The 12,500-nt window shown below is 38.3% G+C and overlaps 1 protein-coding gene across 2 annotated transcripts in view; it reads right to left on the bottom strand.

The window, feature by feature from the left end:
- negr1 (neuronal growth regulator 1) overlaps positions 1-12,500 on the bottom strand; it is a 366,662-nt gene that overhangs the window by 88,640 nt on the left and 265,522 nt on the right. The gene's annotated exons all lie outside the window — the stretch shown is intronic.

Here is a 12,500-nt window from a genome sequence, read left to right as displayed (position 1 = left end):
TTTCAGTATTTTTAATTGAATCACATAGCTTATACATTTGTCATTGTGTGTATTTCAGTTTAAAAAAATAAAAAATAACAGTCCAGTGCAAGACAAAAGTAAAGACGGGAAAAGACAAAGCAAGATCAACAACAATAAAGAGCCTAAATGGATTAATCTGCTTTGGAACTTTATTAGACGTCTTGGATTGTTTGTTAGCTGTCTGCCTGTGTGTGTAGTTAGTATGTTCCAATAGCAGCAGAAGTGCACTTTTTGGAGAGCTGTATTATTTTCAGTTTTGTGCCCAAGGGACTGATTTTATGTAACACTATATTATTATTTATACACTTATAGTGATCACAGAGACAGGTTGTTTTTGTGTTACTGTATATATTTGTTTTTCTGGAAAAATCCCGCTAAATATACTTTGGGTAACAACAGTCAATATTGTTATTTTATTTTTTATTTTTAGGGGCGTAACAGTCAATATTTATGTATTTATTTTATTTTATTTTTTTCTTATATAATAAAAGTGAGCTTTTGTTAAACCAAATATTGTGTTTTTTTCCATATACAACAACCTATCTGGACTCCATAAGAGAATCGATAAGGAATCGGTTTGATAAGAGGATTCGATGGTGGGCAAACATCATCCTTACACACACATTACACACAAACATTACACACGTTATACAAATTACACACACATATTACACACACATTACACCACATTACACACACTTTACACACATTATACAAATTACACACATATTACACACATTTACAGATTTTACACACAGTTAACACACATTACACGTTTTACACACTTTTCATACACTTTAAACACATTACACAATTTACACACATTTTATACACGTTACACACACACTACAAAGTTTACATAGACGCACACTACACTTTACACACATAGCCGCGTTACACACATTATACATGTTACACATTTGCACACATTACACACACACTACACTCATTACATTACACACATTGCACACACATTACACACATTACAAAGACATTACAGACACTAAACGCATGACACACATATTACACACACACACACACATCACACACATTACACACAAATTACACCATTACACACACAGTACATACATGACACACACATTATACACACATCACACACACACTACACCCATTATATTGCACACACATTACACACGTTACAAAGACATTACAGACAATAAACGCATGACACACATTTTACACACACACACACACATTACACACATTACACCAGTACACACACAGTACATACATGACACACACATTATACACTTTACAAACACAAACACACACACTAAACAATATGACATACATTACACACGCACATGCATTACAAACACACATCACACACACACACACAACACAGACATTACGCACTCATTACACACTAACATTAAACACTTTGCACACACGCACAAAAATTACACACAATGCACACTTAACACACATACACCTGACACGCACACATTACAAAATTACACACTTACACACATTACACACTAACACGTTAAACACTTTGCACACACGCACACAAATTACACAGGTTGCACACTTGACACACATACAAGCTACACGCACACGCAAATTACACACTTTAGACAATCAAACACATTGGACACGCACACAAATTACACGAATTACAAACATTACACACTTTACACACGTGCATGCACACACACACACACACACACACACACACACGCACACACACACACACACACACAACAAGGAGTTAGCGACACTAATGGTTGTACGTGACCACAACACAAGATTCATTTCATGTGAAGAATGTTGTGGTGACGAGACAATCTGGTGTGTTTCTAACATTTCTCTGCCATGAAAGGAAAAGTCATCAATGGCCACAAATAATTTGATCATTCAACAACATTATTGTCTTCCTAAAGATGAAAAAGTTGCAACATTTTGGGGAGAAACATTTTTAATTTTACATTCAAATGAATAATTTCATGCTGTAAAGCCGCTGTCAATCATCCCTAACAGGAAGTCAATCATCACCAACAGGAAGTCAATCATCACCAACATTAAGTCAATAATCACCAAAAGGAAGTCAAACATCACCAACAGGAAGTCAATCGTCACCAACAGGAAGTCAATCGTCACCAACAGGAAGTCAATCGTCACCAACAGAAAGTTAACCATCACCAACATGAAGTCAATCATCCGCAACAGGAAGTCAATCATCACCAACAGGAAGTCAATCATCATCAACAGGATGTCAATAATCACCGACAGAAGGTCAAACATCACCAACAGGAAGTCAATCATCACCAACATGAAGTCAATCGTCACCAACAGGAAGTCAATCTTCACCAACAGGAAGTCACAATCATTACCAACAGGAAGTCAAACATCGCCAACATGAAGTCAGTCATCCCCAACAGGAAGTCAATCATCACCAACAGGAAGTCAATCATCACCAACAGGAAGTCAATCATCAACCAGAGATCGGTAGGTTGGAGTTCAAATCCCAGCCGAGTCATACCAAAGACTATACAAATGGGACCCATAACCTCCCTGCTTGGCACTCAGCAACAAAGGTTTGGAGTTGGGTGTTAAATCACCAAAATGATTCCCGGGCGCGGCGCCGCTGCTGCCCACTGCTCCCCAAGGGGATGGGACAAATGCAGAGGACACATTTCACCACATCTAAGTGTGTGTGACAATCATTGGTACTTTAATCTTTAATCTTAAACCTATAGGAAGTCAATCATCACCAACAGGAAGTCAATCAACACCAATAGGAAGTCAATCATCACCAACAGGAAGTCAATCAACACCAATAGGAAGTCAATCATCATCAACAGGAAGTCAATCTTCACCAACAGGAAGTCACAATCATTACCAACAGGAAGTCAAACATCACCAACAGGAAGTCAATCATCACCAACAGGAAGTCAATTATCACCAACAGGAAGTCAATCGTCACCAACAGGAATCAATCGTCACCAACAGGAAGTCAACCATCACCAACAGGAAGTCAAACATCACCAACAGGATGTCAATTGTCATCAACAGGAAGTCAATTGTCACCAACAGGAAGTCAATCGTCACCAACAGGAAGTCAATCGTCACACACAGGAAGTCAATCATCCCCAAGAGGAAGTCAATTATCACCAACAGGAAGTCACAATCATTACCAACAGGAAGTCAAACATCACCAACAGGAAGTCAATCATCACCAACAGGAAGTCAATCGTCACCAACACTAAGTCAATAATCACCAACAGGAAGTCAATCATCACCAACAGGAAGTCAAACATCACCAACAGGAAGCCAATCTTCACCAACAGGAAGTCAAACATCACCAACAGGAAGTCAATCGTCACCAACAGGAAGTCAATCGTCACCAACAGGAAGTCAATCGTCACCAACAGAAAGTTAACCATCACCAACATGAAGTCAATCATCCGCAACAGGAAGTCAATCATCACCAACAGGAAGTCAATCATCATCAACAGGATGTCAATAATCACCGACAGAAGGTCAAACATCACCAACAGGAAGTCAATCATCACCAACATGAAGTCAATCGTCACCAACAGGAAGTCAATCTTCACCAACAGGAAGTCACAATCATTACCAACAGGAAGTCAAACATCGCCAACATGAAGTCAGTCATCCCCAACAGGAAGTCAATCATCACCAACAGGAAGTCAATCATCACCAACAGGAAGTCAATCATCAACCAGAGATCGGTAGGTTGGAGTTCAAATCCCAGCCGAGTCATACCAAAGACTATACAAATGGGACCCATAACCTCCCTGCTTGGCACTCAGCAACAAAGGTTTGGAGTTGGGTGTTAAATCACCAAAATGATTCCCGGGCGCGGCGCCGCTGCTGCCCACTGCTCCCCAAGGGGATGGGACAAATGCAGAGGACACATTTCACCACATCTAAGTGTGTGTGACAATCATTGGTACTTTAATCTTTAATCTTAAACCTATAGGAAGTCAATCATCACCAACAGGAAGTCAATCAACACCAATAGGAAGTCAATCATCACCAACAGGAAGTCAATCAACACCAATAGGAAGTCAATCATCATCAACAGGAAGTCAATCTTCACCAACAGGAAGTCACAATCATTACCAACAGGAAGTCAAACATCACCAACAGGAAGTCAATCATCACCAACAGGAAGTCAATTATCACCAACAGGAAGTCAATCGTCACCAACAGGAATCAATCGTCACCAACAGGAAGTCAACCATCACCAACAGGAAGTCAAACATCACCAACAGGATGTCAATTGTCATCAACAGGAAGTCAATTGTCACCAACAGGAAGTCAATCGTCACCAACAGGAAGTCAATCGTCACACACAGGAAGTCAATCATCCCCAAGAGGAAGTCAATTATCACCAACAGGAAGTCACAATCATTACCAACAGGAAGTCAAACATCACCAACAGGAAGTCAATCATCACCAACAGGAAGTCAATCGTCACCAACACTAAGTCAATAATCACCAACAGGAAGTCAATCATCACCAACAGGAAGTCAAACATCACCAACAGGAAGCCAATCTTCACCAACAGGAAGTCAATCATCACCAACAGGAAGTCAATCATCACCAACAGGAAGTCAATAATCACCAACAGGAAGTCAACCATCACCAACAGGAAGTCAATCATCACCAACAGGAAGTCAAACATCACAAACAGGAAGTCAAACATCACCAACAGGAAGTCAATCTTCACCAACAGGAAGTCACAATCATTACCAACAGGAAGTCAAACATCACCAACAGGAAGTTCAAAGTGTTGTCAAGCTAAAAAACACATTCTGGAAGCTGAAACAAGACATAAACATAATTTGACAAAAGTCAAAGTAAACATGCGAGGCAACTAAGAGAGAGCGGCTACACATCAGCTAAGCACACAATAGCACACAAATAAACATAGGTAATAATCATTAAACAATAAAAGGTGACGTGTCAATACAAACAAATAACTATACTTACATATTAGTCACACATACTGTACAAAGTCTACAAGGCTATTAGAAAGTACCCAGTAACAAACGAGTCTGCATCATTCAACCTCATTAATTATTCTGACAAAACATAATTACCCCTTCACTTCAATTTAAAGACAGCATAAATCCGTTAATAACAAACAGGTTAGTGTCTTCCACAGCTACCATTCTTCTCTTTGACTCATTTTCACTCCATCAAAGCTACTAAATGATACCAGCATGCAGGATTCCTGCTGATATCGGATTGGATCAATATCAGCATCGGCGGATGCTGCAAGCTCCAAAAGGGCATCAGGACAAACATAGTCATTGATGGCTAACTCTCTCATACATCATCCTTAATTGTGCTAATTAAGGGACCTTTCTGCTGCGTTGGCACATTTTACTGTTCTGCTCCGACTGACTATTACGTGTAAATATTGTTTAGGAGGTTACCAACGGAAACTCTCCAGCAAATATTACAATAACACCACCACCAAAACACCCCCAGAGAAAAGAGAAGGTAAGTGTATAAATAAATGAAAAATGCATTAAAATGATTGTCCGATTCATTTTAGTTTGAACATTTTTCCATCAATCAGAAGAATATTTTCCTGGTGAGAAATGTTCAAATTCGTATTTAGTCTCGTTAATAAAGGCAACATTTCATCCCAAAACAACTTTGGTTAGGGACTTCCTTTAAACGACACATACTTTTAGACTCATGAATTAAAAAACGGTACTATACTGCCCTTGAAAAAACACGCTACTTTTTATTTCATGCCGAGGCACATGTTGAGAGTCAACAAGGGAGAATGGACATAATTTGTCTTAAAAAACGAACGATAAAGGTGAAGCTGTAAACGGTGATGCTTTAAAACATGGGTGGCTAGCGGCTAACGTCCCTCCGCAGTGTTTTAGCTACTTCTAAGTGACTAATCCTGGCCTAAAGTAGGTTTCTTACACGTAACGTTATCACTGGAGGACCAGGAATAGCTAAACATGCTTCACTACACACCCTAAAAGGATACACTAGCTCACAGCTAGCGTCCCATGTGTGTTTTTAGGAGTGTTTTCATGCATATTTGTATGTGCTATCGTAATGTAATCGAGCTACTGTCGTTAGCATCAGCTAATATGCTAACAGGTTTACGAGTGTCTGTGTTAGCATTATTTTTGTATTGTTTCACTTTCACAAATTCCTCAGTAAATTCAGCAAACTGTCACCGTGGAGTTATTGAGTCTGTTTAGCTGATTGGAGAGCTAGCTTGCGCAAGCTAGTGGGTCCATGACCATGACTTCTGTTTTGTTTGATCAGCCGTTTTACTGCCCTGTTACAGACACCGTTTGGAAACAGTTAAGGTATGTAAATAAAATGTATGTTTAAATAACTAATTTCACAATATAATATATTTTCTTCTAAAATTAAGTGTTCTTTAGTATGGAATAAGTAAATATTCTTCTGTAGAATTTAACTATATAAAACATATGTACAAATGACACAAGAATGTAACATTTAGTGACATTTTCAAGACTTTATTTATTATCTTCTTGATGATTATGGTTTACGGTTTATGAAAATCTTGATCCCAGAAAATTAAAGGTTTGAAAAACAGTCATGATCATTAAATCCCAACAAATTCTTGACACTTTGCTAATGAGTTATTATCACATATCAGTTTCACATTTGAAGTTAATTGACATAAATGCACTTTTACACCATATTCTTATTTTACAAGTTCCACCTGTATAATATCATGACTGAGTGAACATGTTTTTGCAGGAAAACACACAACTTTTCTCTGGCTACAATTGCACCATTCACCTACCAAAAATCAGGAGCACTGTGGCAAACGGGGGCAAGCTTTTGACCACAAACTGCTTGGTGATGTTGGTCTTGCGGCAGACGTGAGCTGGAGCGAGTACTTCCTGCCCGCCTCCAAGCCGATCAGAGTTCATTTCGATGTAACAAATAACGTTGCTAACTGGATCAGCGGTGTTAGTTAGTACCTGTTGTATTTACGCCAGATAACTGCTGCTGGGATGAGATCGGAGTGCTTCAAAAACACGACATTACTACACACGGATGGCAGGTGGCAACGCACAGGGGGCGCGACCACGGACTGCCCGTGAAAACCCAGGTACGACCGTACCTTAGATGCTAACCGTAGTCATCATTCCAAAACAGGTAAGTGTCGGTTTTCATCGCGGGACTTGATTAGTTATTTGGTGGCGGCGTCGTGCATCCACACTTGTCTTTGTCAGAGTTGTCAAGGTCGACCGCAACAAAGACGGAAATGAAAAAGTCCCAGTGGGAGAGCGTTTATTGCTAACTGATCCAGTGAGGGTGCGAGCATATATATTAGCCATTATCTTCTCACCTCACACAGGTGGACCAGCATCATCGTAATAATAATAGATTGTATTTGTAAAAAGCATTTCCAATTGAGCAAACAACCTCAAAGTGGTACAGTGTATTAAAAAATAAATAAATAAATAAATAAATACAATTAAATTAAAAAAATAAATAAATAAATAAAAAATAAAAATAAATAAATATATATATATATATATATATATATATATATATATATATATATATATATATATATATATATATATATATATATATATATATATATATATATATATATAATACAAATAAAAACTAGAACTAGCACGCATATATCTAAAAAAAAGGCTTTTTTAAAAGCATCCACAGTCTGTGGTGCCTTCAGGTGGTCAGGGAGAGCGTTCCACAGACTGGGAGCGGCATCGCTACCCAGACATGCTGTAGAAAAGTTCTGCTCTAATGGCCGGGGGGGGGGGGGGGGGGGGGGGGGGGCAACATACAAACCTGGGGCCGTACTTATCAAGCTTCTTAGAATGACTCCTAAGAAGTCTGCTAAGAGTTGACTTAAGAGTAAATAAATTCTTGGCTGAAAGCTGCACTTAAAAGTTAGTTATCAAGCGTCTTACTCACACTTTCAGCGAAGTGTAGGACTGAATCTTAAGTGTCACACTCAGAGCTGAATTACGACATTACTATGTGCCGTAAACGCAATTTTAGGTGACGTCATTTCTGTGTCCATAGAAATGACCAATCACGGAAGGGAATCCGTTGTCTAAGAATAAAGAAATATCTTGGAAATATTGAAGTGGACAATGGGAGTGTATATTTTGACAATAAACTACAAAATAATACAAAACAAACTAGTCCCCGCCGGCACTCACGCTACCGCTCCCTCTCTTCTCTCGCCCACACACTCACTGACGTCACTCACCTCACGGCCACACACATACGCTACTGTCATAACATTTTCTTTCCAATTCATTAATTAGGCAACTAATTTGAAACTGGTGTGGTGGCTCTATATATACTAGCCCACTGCAGACACATGCAAAAATCAACAAGGAATCGAAAAGTATTAAATCTGTGACAAAAATAATATCCGCTCTGTCTAAACGATACCGTTTGATCAGCTGCTCGTCATCAAAAAAACAAAAACATTGTTCCGTTCCCTGAACGTTGGCGCACGTCTCTCTCGCCTCAGTGCCATCCCCTGCTGGCAACTCCTAACCACTTAAGACACCTCTGAAGCCATTGTAGCCATAATCCTGACTTCCTCATGTTGATTAAAACATCATTTTTGTTTTAGACTTAGACAAACTGTACTGATCCACAAGGGAAATGTTTCCACACAGTAGCTCAGTTACAAAGGATGGAAAGGGTAATGCAGGTATAAAGTAGACTAAAAATGCACCATAGTAGCGATATAGAATACAACATATATGTAATATTTACATATTATATACACAGTATGTATTTTGTCGATTAAAGTGTTTTTAAATATTGTTATTGTTGCTTATTATTATTTATTGAGTTCATTTAATTAAAATGTTCAGTATTAAATGGTTCAAATCTGTCAAAAATATATATCTTTGCAAGCGAAACATTTTGAAGTTTCAGATCTCTCAAACCCAAACTTCAATCATTGACTCTCTAGCTCCGCCTTTAAAATGTAAATAATTGCGCCCCTCGCCCCAGTTTCACGTATCCTCGGGAAAATGGCCGGTGGCGTCTGTCAGGACAGGACGCACGTGAAAGTCTCAAAAAGCCATATTTGAAAACAAACAGGAAGTCGGCCATCTTGGTTTCCGTCGGCCGCCCCTTGACCAAAAACGGGGATCGTACTTTAACGTACTTTAACGTAATGACCAAATGAGCTGCGATTAAAATGACAGATACTACACAGATGGGCGGTGATAAACTGCGAAGGAATTTTGTCCTCGCCTTAGGACGTGGGCGTGGCCTGGCGCCAAACTTCGACTTGCCGGCCCTGCCGCAAAACCTTCAACGTTCATAACTCGGCTCCACAAACTCAGATCCCGATCAGAATCGGTACAGATGACGATGACGCCAAGCTGAAAGTGCTGTTTGCGTCAGTGCCTGTCGGTACCCGTTCCTGGTGGGCGGAGCCCGGTGGCAAAACCTGCTCCTCGCCACCGACCATCAAACTGTCATTTACTCCACTTTGGATGATCGGATCTCCGTCCAAACTGACACCGGGCTTTCAAGTGTTGGTCTGACCGTGACGAGGTGTTGATACTGACACCGACATCGCCCCCTGTGGCGGACGAGTTGTAACTTCAGTCCAATCTTCCCGGGATTCAGGATGGTGGATGTGAGGGCCCTCTCAATGTTCAAAAAGGACACAATGTAACGCAGAGGTGTACTTACAACAATCTTATAGACGAATGATGCTACTTATGTCAAATGTTTTCTTCTTCCTACAGGGGGCGTAACAGAAAATAATTGAGAAGCGCTGGTGTACAATTACAATATAATTCTAATCTATTATTAATATTATTAATATTATTATTATTATAATAATCAGACTTCAGAAGAGAGAAAGTGATGACATAACTTAATTTCACTTTCAACTTTTAAATGACATCCTGTCACTCGGCTCTGATAAGAATGATCACGCCCATAAAAGTCTCCTCTATCCAGTCATTCCAATTTCAGCTCAATGACAAGTCTTACATCATCACAGGACGTGAAATACACCTGCGGCGGAGGGGGGATGCAAAGTAGTGCGCTAAAACCCTTGAAAGTCCAATAAGTCCGCTAATTTAGTGTCCAGGGAAGGCTGCGGTGGTGCAGTAAATCATGCCTGGACTCATGGAGACTACCCAGATTGGGGTGAGGGGTTGGGTCCGGGAATAACACACACACACACATACATGTCTTGCCTACTTTGTGTGGACCCACGTTTGGTTAGTGGGTTGTGAGGGCCCCCCTTTCCACTATAGCTAGAATGACGAAAAAATATACATCTAGCCCTAGATGGGAGTAGAGAGTTGCAACTAGGGATGTCAGATAATGGCTTTTTGCCGATATCCAATATTCCGATATTGTCCAACTCTTTAATTACCGATACCGATATCAACCGATACCGATATCAACCGATATATGCAGTCGTGGAATTAACACATTATTATGCCTAATTTGGACAACCAGGTATGGTGAAGATAAGGTACTTTTTTAAAAAATTAATAAAATAAGATAAATAAATTAAAAACATTTTCTTGAATAAAAAAGAAAGTAAAACAATATAAAAACAGTTACATAGAAACTAGTAATTAATGAAAATGAGTAAAATTAACTGTTAAAGGTTAGTACTATTAGTGGAGCAGCAGCACGCACAATCATGTGTGCTTACGGACTGTATCCCTTGCAGACTGTATTGATATATATTGATATATAATGTAGGAAGCAGAATATTAATAACAAAAAAGATACAACCCTTTTGTGTGAATGAGTGTAAATGGGGGAGGGAGGTTTTTTTTGGGTTGGTGCAATAATTGTATGTGTATCTTGTGTTTTTATGTTGATTTAATAAAAACAAAAAAAACAAAAACAACAACAACAACAAAAAACGATACCGATAATTTAAAAAACGATACCGATAATTTCCGATATTACATTTTAAAGCATTTATCGGACATCCCTAGTTGCAACCTCACTTCAGAATGCAAAACACACAAAGTAAAAAAAATATTTTACTTTTGTAGTTGTGAGGAGCAGGCAAATGTCCTCACAAGTTAAAAGATCCTCAAAGAAAGGGTGGCTTATCAAGTGTATGTCCACACAAGGATGGTGAGACAAGTGCACACACACACACACACACACACACACACACACACACACGCACTTGTATGTGTTACCTTCTTGAGACCTGAGAAAAATGCCTCCTTCTTTAGGACCAGCCTTTCTAGATATATAAAGAAGTGTATTTACAACATTAATAATATATACATACTATAAAAATACAAAACAGCTTGTTGTGAAAAATGAGTTGGAATTTCACAAGAAAAAGGTCACAATTCCACAAGAAAAACTTAGAATGTTGGCAGTATTATAATAAAAGTCATCATTTTACTCAACAGAAGGCACAATTTTACAAGAAAAACTGAACATTTGTGCAATATTATGATAAAAGTTGGAATTTTACTCAATAACAGTCGCAATTGGTACTTTAATCTTAATCTTAATCTTTAATTTTACAAGAAAAGCTTAAAATGTTGTCAATTTTATGAAAAGAGTCGTCATTTTACTCGACAAAAGTCACAATTTTATAAGAACACTTTAAAATGTTGGAAATATTGTAATAATTATCTGGCAAAATGATAACAAAAGTCATAGTTTTACTCAAAAAAATCTCACTGTTTTACAAGAACAACAAAAAAATGGGCAATATTGTGATAAAAGTCAGAATTTTATATGACAAATGTCGCCATTTTGCATTAAAAAGCAATGATTTTACATAAAAAAGTAATAATCTTACATGAAAATATTGCAATATTACAGAAACAGAAAGAATATGAGAAATTGTTCCCAATTTTATGAGGAAAAAAAGTTGACACATTGTGAGAAAAAGACTGCGTTTAGTTCATTTATTTTTTGGAGGGATTTTTTGTTTGTAATTGTTTTTTAATCTTTATTATTTACTTCAACTTATTACAGTATGTCTCTATATACATATTTATTTGATTAATTTTGGCTAAAAGGGGGCGCATTTCAGTTTCTTACACACACTTGTTATTTTATATGTTGGCCAGAGGGGAACACTTAAAATTTTTACAAACACTTGTTATTTCATATGTTGACCAGAGGGGGAACACTTAACATTTTTACACACACTTGTTTTTTCATATGTTGACCAGAGGGGAGCATTTCACATTTTTACACACACTTGTTATTTCATATGTTGACCAGAGGGAGAGCATTTCAGTTTCTCACACACACTTGTTATTTCATATGTTGACCAGAGGGGGAGCACTTTTAAAAGCGACACACAGTCAATGTGAAAAATGCCTCCTTTTTGGGACCACCCTCATTTTGACCAGCAGGGGTGCAAATGAGACATTGTCTATTAGATGCAATGCTATTGATTTATGTCATCACTTGTTCACACCTCCTCATATGGAAGATACTTT

This window comes from Entelurus aequoreus, linkage group LG19 (genome assembly GCF_033978785.1).
Source record: "Entelurus aequoreus isolate RoL-2023_Sb linkage group LG19, RoL_Eaeq_v1.1, whole genome shotgun sequence".
Classification (NCBI taxonomy): domain Eukaryota; kingdom Metazoa; phylum Chordata; class Actinopteri; order Syngnathiformes; family Syngnathidae; genus Entelurus; species Entelurus aequoreus.
The sequence above is the reverse complement of the archived record's forward strand: the minus strand, read 5'-3'. Positions and strand labels throughout refer to the sequence as shown.